Consider the following 9,072-nt stretch of genomic DNA (forward strand, 5'->3'; position numbering starts at 1 on the left):
GTGATCACAGAAATTTCCTAAAAAAGTTTCTATTCAGTAATCCTTCCCTTACAACAAAGAAAAAAATTATGTAGAACCAAATGCCACAATGACCCATCTGATGGTGTGTGCAACATTTCTCACCTATAATACCTTATGTGGTCAAGGAAAAGGTTACATTTTTTCGTCTTTTCCTTGTGGCCAAGACTGACTGTTACAATTACAGAGAACTAACTTTGTATTTTATTATTCTTTTCATTTATATTATTGTCATTGTATATATTTTAGTTCTTCTTACTTCCCTCTGCATGAGTTCATAAAGCTTGCCCATGTTTCTCTGAATTCTTCATTTTTGTCATTTCTTATGTGGAAATAATATTAATACATGCATTTGTACACATGTATAATATATATCACATTTTTTTTCAGCAGTCCCCTGGTCAATTGTTACCCATTTTCTCTCCTGGGTTTTTCTTTTTTGACAGGGGAAGGGTGTGCCGCAAAACACATAGCTATGAATTTTCACAATACATGTTCTTTCTGACAAATTTTCTTGGGGGTACCTATTAGTACTCAGTACTTTGGGTCACTTTTAACTAATAATTCCAAATTATTTTCCAGAATAGAATAGCAATGTGTAGCTCTTTCAATACTGTATTTCTGAGACTTTCCAATGTTGACTCTATTTTTTGTTATATTTTGTTATTTGATGACTGAAAGTAAAACTTCAGAAAAATTTTTATTTTCATGGATATCATTATTAGTAATTTGAAGTAATCTTTAATAATGTTGTGGACCATTTGGAAAATTTTTGAAAACTATTTTTTCACTCATTTTGAATACTGTTTATTGTGGAATACCTCTTGGTCAGTCTTATATTTTGTTACAGGTTGAGGAAACTCAGAACTAGAGAAATTCAGTGACTTGCTTAAGTGAAGATCTTTAAAAACCTAACAGGATTTTATATTTGATCCTGGAGATAGTATGGAGTTACTGGAATTGACAGGTGAGGGGACATAGGGGTGAAACATAGTCAAAACTTGCCTTTTAGGACGAGTATTCTGGGAAGATGGCAGAGTAGGTCAGAAATTTCCAAACTCCCAAGATTTTCCCCCACAAAAGAGATAAAACAGCACCTCAGGGTGAACAAAGTACAGGTAAAAATAAATAAGAATGGGCACTTGACCCAGGTCTTCCAGTGACAATTTGAGAAGACCAGAAGAAAAATTCCAGGACTAGGAGTAAATACCTCCAGGCTAGGATCCACTTTAGAAACAAGCAACAAGCCACTTAAACAAGCTGCAAGTCCTGGGGTTAGTTGGTTTGAGAGCCTGCCTCTGCCCCAGCCACAGGAACTTTTACATCTGGGATAGTGAGGGGAGTTGGGCATCTGAGCCCAAGAAGATCAAGGGAACATTGGCTGACCATGAACATCAGAACCAGCTGTGCTGCAAAGAGCATTGGAGTGAGAAGGAACCAGCTCAGGCTGGTAAGTGCAGAAGCAGTGGGGAAGAATGCCTCTGGCTATGGGCATGTACAGGAGGTTGGAGGTTTGGCTTTGGTTCAAGGCTAGAGGGGAGAATTGAAGATCTGGGGCAAGAGCCGGGCTAGAGGTGATTACAAAAATTAAGCTATTACCACTAAAAATGCACAGCAAAGAAGAATCCAACCATAAACAAACTAGTATGGGAGTAGAGAATACTGGGGTTCATCTTCAGAGGAGGATAATGAAGTAAAGAAACCTCCAAAGAGTAATGTCAAATGGTCACCTGCCCAAAGAGAATTTATAGAAGATCTTAAGACTAAAAATCAAATGACAGAGATGGTGGAAAAACTAAAAAAAAAAAAAGAATAATCCAAGAAAAACAAGAATGTTATGAAAGGAGTGTCTACCAATTAGAAAATGAAATACAGAATCTTAAGGAAGAAAATGACACCTTGAAAATTAGAATTGGGCTAAGTGAAGCCAGTGAAATGATAAGAGATCAAGAAATAATTAAACAAAATATGAATAATAAAAAAAATAAAAGAGAAAGTGAAACATCTTATAAGAAAAACAACAGATTTGGAGGATAGATCAAGAAGAGAAAACATAAAAATAATCAGACTCATTGAAAGTTAGGGTAAAAAAAAGGAATCTTGATACAATAAACAAGAAATGATTAAAGAAATTTCTCCTGAAGTGTTAGAACAAAGGGGGGGAAGTACAAATAGAAAAAATCCATTGATCACCACTTAAAAGAGATCCTATGAGGAAAGCTTATAGGAAAATTATAGTCAAATTCTGAGACCCCCAGCTCAAGGATAAAATATTAGAAGCAACACAAATAAAACAATTTAAATATGATGGCATCATACAAGATCTAGCAGTGGAGACACTAAAGGATTGCAGGTCTTGGAACATTAAGACCTGGAATCAGGCTGAAAATATCATACCCAGCAAAATTAAGCATAATTCTGCATGAAAAAAAGGACATTTGATCAACTGTCAGAGTTTCAAGACTTTATTATAAAACAAAACAAAACAAACAAACCTGAATTTAATAGAAGATTTGACATAAAGGAGCCAAAAGAAATATAAGGTACGTTCCAAACACTGATTATAAGGGATTCAATAAGGGCAGACAGTTTCCTTTTAATATATGCAAAAATGTATGTCTAATATTCTTATTAATAATTGGGTAGCTCATAAGAAAGATTGGGGAAAACCTTAGTATTATATGAATTTAAAAAGTAAAACCATTTAGGAACAGCTATAAAGCATAATTTGTATTGGGATTTTATTTAATTCAAATGAGGTTCAAGAGGAAGAATTGATAAAGAGGAATTAGATGGGCAAGGAGGGCTGGTAGTTTTGTTAACCTATTTTCATCAGGAATGGGTATAAGAAGGAACAATACATATATATTTAGAAGAGTATAAAAGTCTTTTAAATTCAGAAGAAATAAAACAGGGGGATAGGGAGAGGGGAGAGGGTAAGGGAGGGATATTTAGAGAAGAAGGTGAAGGAATAAATAAAAAGGGGGTATAGAAGAGCATTTAGATTTATAGGAATGAGAGGATGGGGAGGTAGGCAAGTAATAGGAAGGCAAGATAGTGGGTAGAAGAAAAGTAGAGGAGGCAGGAGGGATAGGAAACAAGAGATATGCACAAACATAAAACAAAGATCAGGAGTAGAATTTGTTTGGGAAAGTATGTGTGTGTGTGTGTGTGTATGTGTGTGTGTGTGTCTATAGCTATAGAGAAACATATCCAAACATAGTTGTTAGTCTTCTTGGTGGGGGAGGAGGGAAGGGGAAAAAAGAACATAGCAGAGAACAAAAAAAAAACTTACAGAACAACAACAACAACAAAAAACAACAAAAACAAACCTTCCCTTTAGGAAGATCCATTGTATAATTGAGTGGGGGATGGATTGAAGTGGGTAAAGATGAGGCAGGGAAACTACCTGGAAACTATTGCAAGAGACTGAGTGTGAGATGATGAGGGATTTCATAATGTGAAAAAAGGAGGGGGACCATATATGAGAGATGCTAACAAGAAAGCATCTAAAGGAGCTGGCAGGAGATTGGATGTGAGGAGGCAAGAGAGTGAGGATGACACCTAAGTTAGGATGTTGGATGACTGAGAGTATTGTGGTACCTTCAACAACGATAAGGAAATTAGAAAGAGGGAAAGATAGTGAGTCCAGTTTTGGACATGTGAATTTAAGACGTCCAAGAGATATCCAGTTCAATAGGCATTCAGAGATTCAATACTGGGGGTTTCCTTTTAAATCCTATATATTTTATTTTATGCATTTAAAAACATTATTATGTGAAGGGTCCAAAGGATTCACTAGGCTGCCAAAGGAGTATGTGATGCAAAAAGTGGTTAAGATTCCTTACTCTTGAATCAAGTCACCTGGGTTCAAACCCTGCCACAAAAGGAATGTTCATACCAATATTTATCCAAGAACTATGTAACTCAAACTATAAAATATTCTTTGTAGAAATAAAGACAGATCTAAATTGAAGAAACATCAACTGTCCATGTACAGGCTTGAATACTTTTCACCTGTTATGTGAGAGAGAAATCAGTGAAGGAGATTAGGTACACACACAGTATATAGAAGAAAACCAACACAAAAGCATCATATTTTTTAAATCCCCAAACTGGGTTTAAAAAACTAGGGGAAGAACTTACTATGTGATCTTAAAAATGCAGCAAAAAGTAGGATACTGTCTGTCACAAATTACGTTTAGACTAATACCTCACATAATATACCAAGATATGGCTCCAGATGAATTAAATATTTAGTTATAAAAAGTCATTTCATAAACAAATTATAGGAGCAAGGAAGAAATTACATTTCAAATTTAAGGACATGGGATGAGTTCATGAGTATACAAGCCACAAAAAGAATCACACAGGATAAAATGGGCATTTTTAATTATAAAATTAAAGTTTTTGCTTAAACAAATGTAAAGTAGTTAAATATTAGAAAGGAAACAGTTCAATTGGAAAATATTTCCAGGATGTTTCTCGGGTAAGGCATAATTTCTAAGATATATAAGGAACTGATTCATATTTATAGGATGAAGAACTGTTTTCAAATAAACAAATTGAGTACTTTAATAGGCAGTTTTGAAGGGAGAAATACAAGCTATCCTCAATCAAATTTTTAAAAATGTCCTAATAATTGGAGAAAACAAAGCAGCTTTGAGAGAGGTTGACCCATTCCCTTTTGCCTTCCTATTATTCCCCTCCATTGTAACCATTTACCCTTGCCTCTTCTATATGAGATAGTTTACCCCATTCTGTCTCTCTCCATCTCCTCTCATTATATTCTGCTTTCACCTCTTAATTTCACCTTTTAAGTATCATCCCTTCCTATTAAATTGGTCCTGTGCCCTCTATCTATATATACCTGTAAACATATATACACACATTCACATATGTATTCATATGCCCATATAACCTCATATATAGACATCTATATTATTCTATTCCCTTCAACGATTTTCATACTGAGAAAAGTTTTATCAGTTACAATTATTGTTTCTCCATGTAGGAATGTTAATAGTTTAACTTTGATAAGTTCCTTATGATTTCTTTTCCCTGTTTACCTTCTCATGCTTCTCTTGCTTCTTGTATCTGAATGTCCAATTTTCTATTCAACTCTGGTTTTTTGAGCAAGAATGCTTGAAAGTCTTCTATTTCACTGAATGACTGTATTTTCCCCTGAAACATGATACTCAGTTTTGCTGGGTAAGTGATTCTTGGTTTTAATCCCAGCTCCTTTGCCCTCTGGAATATCATATTCCAAGCCCTTTGATCCCTCAGTGTAGAAGCTACCAGATCCTGGGTTATCCTGATTGTGTTTCCACAATATTCAAATTGTTACTTCCTGGCTGCTTGTAATATTTTCACCTTAATCTGAGAATTCCAGAACCTGGCTATAACATTCCTAGGAATTTTCTTTTGGGGATCTTTTTTCAGGAGGTGATCGGTGGATTCTTTCAACCTCTCTTTTGCCCTCTGGTTCTAGAACATCAGGGCAGTTTTCTTTGAGAACTTCCTGGAAGATGATTTCTAGGTTCTTACTTTGACCATGGCTTTCAGGGAGTCCAATAATTTTTAAATTATCTCTTCTGGATCTATTTACCAGGTCAGTGGTTTTTCCCATGAGATATTTCACATTGCTTTCTATTCTTTCATTTATTTGCATCTGTTTAACAGCATCTTGCTTTTTCATAAAGTCATTAGCTTCCATTTACTCCAATCTAATTCTGAAGTAATGATTCTCCTCAGTGAGCTTTTAAGATTCTTTTTCCATCTGGCAAATTTGGCTTTTTAAGGCATTCTTCTCTCATTGTCTTTTTGAGCCTCTTTTGCCAATTGAGTTAGTCTATTTTTTAAGGCATTATTTTCCTCCATCAGGCTGTTGATCCTCATTTCATAATTTTCTTGCATAGTTTTAATTTCTCTTCCCAATTTTTCCTCTACTTCTCTTATCTCCTTCTTAAGGTCCTCTATGGACTGTAACCAGCTCGTATTTTCCTTTGAAGCTTTTGGTGAAGGAGTTCTGACTTCACTGTCTTCCTCCTATTCCATGCTTTGATCCTTTTTGTCCCCAAAATAGGAGTCTAATGTTGGAATCTTCTGTTGGCTTTGTTTTCTTTGCCTGGTCATGTCACCCCTCAGTCACTTGACCCCTGAGCTTTTTGCCACAGTAGGACTCTGCCACCAGAAAGGGGAGCTTTTGTTCAAAACGCTAGGGGTTTCTCAGCTGCTGGAGTTATTAAATGGGTGCCCTCTCTGAGGCCTTCAGATGCTCTGGCAAGCTGTACACATACCCCAGGACCTCCACACTAGACTGCAATCCAGATCCAAGCAGGTTAAAGCAAGAGCAGTTACCCCTCAGACTGATCGCTTGGTCCCCCTACACTCTGCAGGCCAGGAGCTGAAGCTGACACATGGCGCTGAGTGGCTGTGCCAGGCATCTCAGTGCCTTCTCGCCCAAGGGACAAAAGCCAACATATTCCCACTTACTGGGTCCCAAAGTCCAGACTGCACTGACCTCTCACTTTGTCCTTTGCATATATGTGTTGATAATTCTGGAAACGGCCACAGCTGGTGCTGATTTAGAGTCTCTCTGGCCAGAGGCTGGTCAGACCTGCCCTGGGGCTAAAACCTTGGCTCGCGCACCTGGGCTCAACTCCCAGAGCACTGTGCTGGCTGATTCCTGCCATCTTGCAGGGCTGTCCTCAGTGGGAGGTTAGCTTATCTGTGTCATTTTATGGGTTCTGCAGCTCCAAAGTTTGTTTAGAGTCCCCTTTTTACATTGATTGGGGAAGGTGGAAGCCGGAGCCCCTTGGAGGTCCTGCTTGTACTCCGTCACCTAGAATTTCAACAATTACATTGTTGAAATTTAATTGGTCCAACCATTTTGGAAAGCAATTTGGAAATATGTCCAGAAGGTTATAAATTTATGCATCCCCTTTAACCCAGCTATATCACATCTAGGCATATTCCCCCAAAAGAAATCAAAGGAAGAGGAAAAGGATCTACATGCACAATAAACATTGTTAATAACTATTTTCATGGGAGCCAAAATCAGAAATGAAGGGACTGTCCTCTTTTGTAATGGTTAAAGAAATGTGTTGTATGAATTTGATAGAATACCACTGGGCCATAAAAAAATGATTTGGTAGGATCCATGTAGATTAGCTTAGTGGAATGAGCACTGGATTTGAAGTCAGATGACTCAAACTCACAACTCAGCCCTGCCACCCACCATCCACATTTAAAATCTTCTAGAATTCTGATCAATGCAAAGATAGACAAGGAGCCCCCGAGAGTGATTGGGAAATAGCATTATACTAATCTGTCAGTTTCTCATATCTCCTCAGTATGTACTTCCCCTCTGCTTGGGCCCTATGATGGGAGGGCAGAGTCAAGAGATCCAGGGTCTCTTTTAAATAGGGAGTTCAGCACAGATTTTCTTCCCATTTCCCATCAGCTACCCTACTTTAGGACTTCTCTGGAACTCCTGGCCCTATTCTTACACTACATTGTCTTCTCCCATTAGATGGTAAGTTCTTTGGAAATCAGGGACTATCATTTTTTAAAATTGGTGTTTGTCTCCTCAGAGCTTAGTACTATGACTATATACTGTATTTTTCAGGTTTCTTTTTTTTTTAATTTGCAAAGTGGGGGACACAATAATTAGAGTAACAGATTAAAAAAACTAGTTACCTTGTAATTTGAAAAATAAAATAAACTATAACATTTTTAAACTTAAAAAAATATCCTGCAACAGATAACACTTTCATGAATTTGGGTAGATCATTTAGCTTCCACTACCCCACAGAAAATCCTCTAACACTATCAGGTAAAAAAGATTTGCTTATTCTTAGAAGGATTTTAAAGACCTGAAACAATTATGAATCCACCCCAAAATCATATTTCAAAATAAAACAATGCTCTACTCTCTGATTCTAAAGGGTTGTAAATCCACATTGGAGTCAGAACCTGAAATTTATCCCATTATCAACCCCCCAAAAATAACACCTCTCATCTCTTTTAAGCCTGAAGCTCTCCCATACATATACAGCCTTAGATAGTAACCAGAAACCTATTACATTGTACTCAGTATATAATTCATAGATGGTGCTCCAAATATTTAAAAACAAAACAAAACAAAACCTTAGGCAGAGTTCCTTGTTTTAGAATTAAACAATCCTTCCTTATCCTGATAGTTATACCTTTGGAATTCATACTGACTGTTACTATTACTACCATCTATTTTCATGTCAGTAAGTATTCCGCCCAAGTTCTGCAATTTTACTGCCTTTAATCTTTCCTTATAAGTTCATCCTTCATCACAGCTGGAGCCATTGAAGAATACAATCGTCAAAGAATGAGGGGGCTGAGAACCAGATTCCAAGAAACACAAAAACAGCATTTGCTATTTGGGCTTGGGTTTGGATGCTTTTCACCCTTTATGTGGGTTTCCTTTAATTCCTTTGGTGTTATTCTTGTTGGGGTGGGCTACAGAGTGGGAGACATGGTTTCTGGCAATGCAGGATGAACAGATTCAAAATTATGAAAAGTAGCCTTTTAGGTAAGCATATGAGCTGCCTTATGTCTCACCTATGACTCTGAGATGGGATCTGTAAAGGCACACCCCATTTCCCCCAAAGCAATTAAGTACCATATATTTCGGACAGAGAGAGAGAGAGAGAGAGAGAGAGAGAGAGAGAGAGAGAGAGAGAGAGAGAGAGAGAGAGAGAGAGAGTTCAACATGTACAAGAGGCACATGATGGCTGCTGTTCATTTTATCTCCACACTTTACATTAAGTACCATAAATCCTGGTTTCACTCAGAGACAAATTGTCACACTACAGCTGTACAGTCTCATGGGGGTATATATACAAACCCCTCTTTGAAAAGGAAACACAGGCCTGATTAAGACAAATAGAATCTTTGTTGGGCTAAAAGTTATTTTTTTTTAAGTTTCCTTCACATAAAATGTGGGCGGCTGAAAGATTCATGTCATGGATAATTTATATGCAAAAATATTTATAATTATTAATATAAGATGGAAAG

Source organism: Petaurus breviceps, unplaced genomic scaffold, assembly GCF_028583685.1.
Source record: "Petaurus breviceps papuanus isolate PSGF00001 unplaced genomic scaffold, PetGlider_PUasm1.0 37, whole genome shotgun sequence".
Lineage (NCBI taxonomy): Eukaryota > Metazoa > Chordata > Mammalia > Diprotodontia > Petauridae > Petaurus > Petaurus breviceps.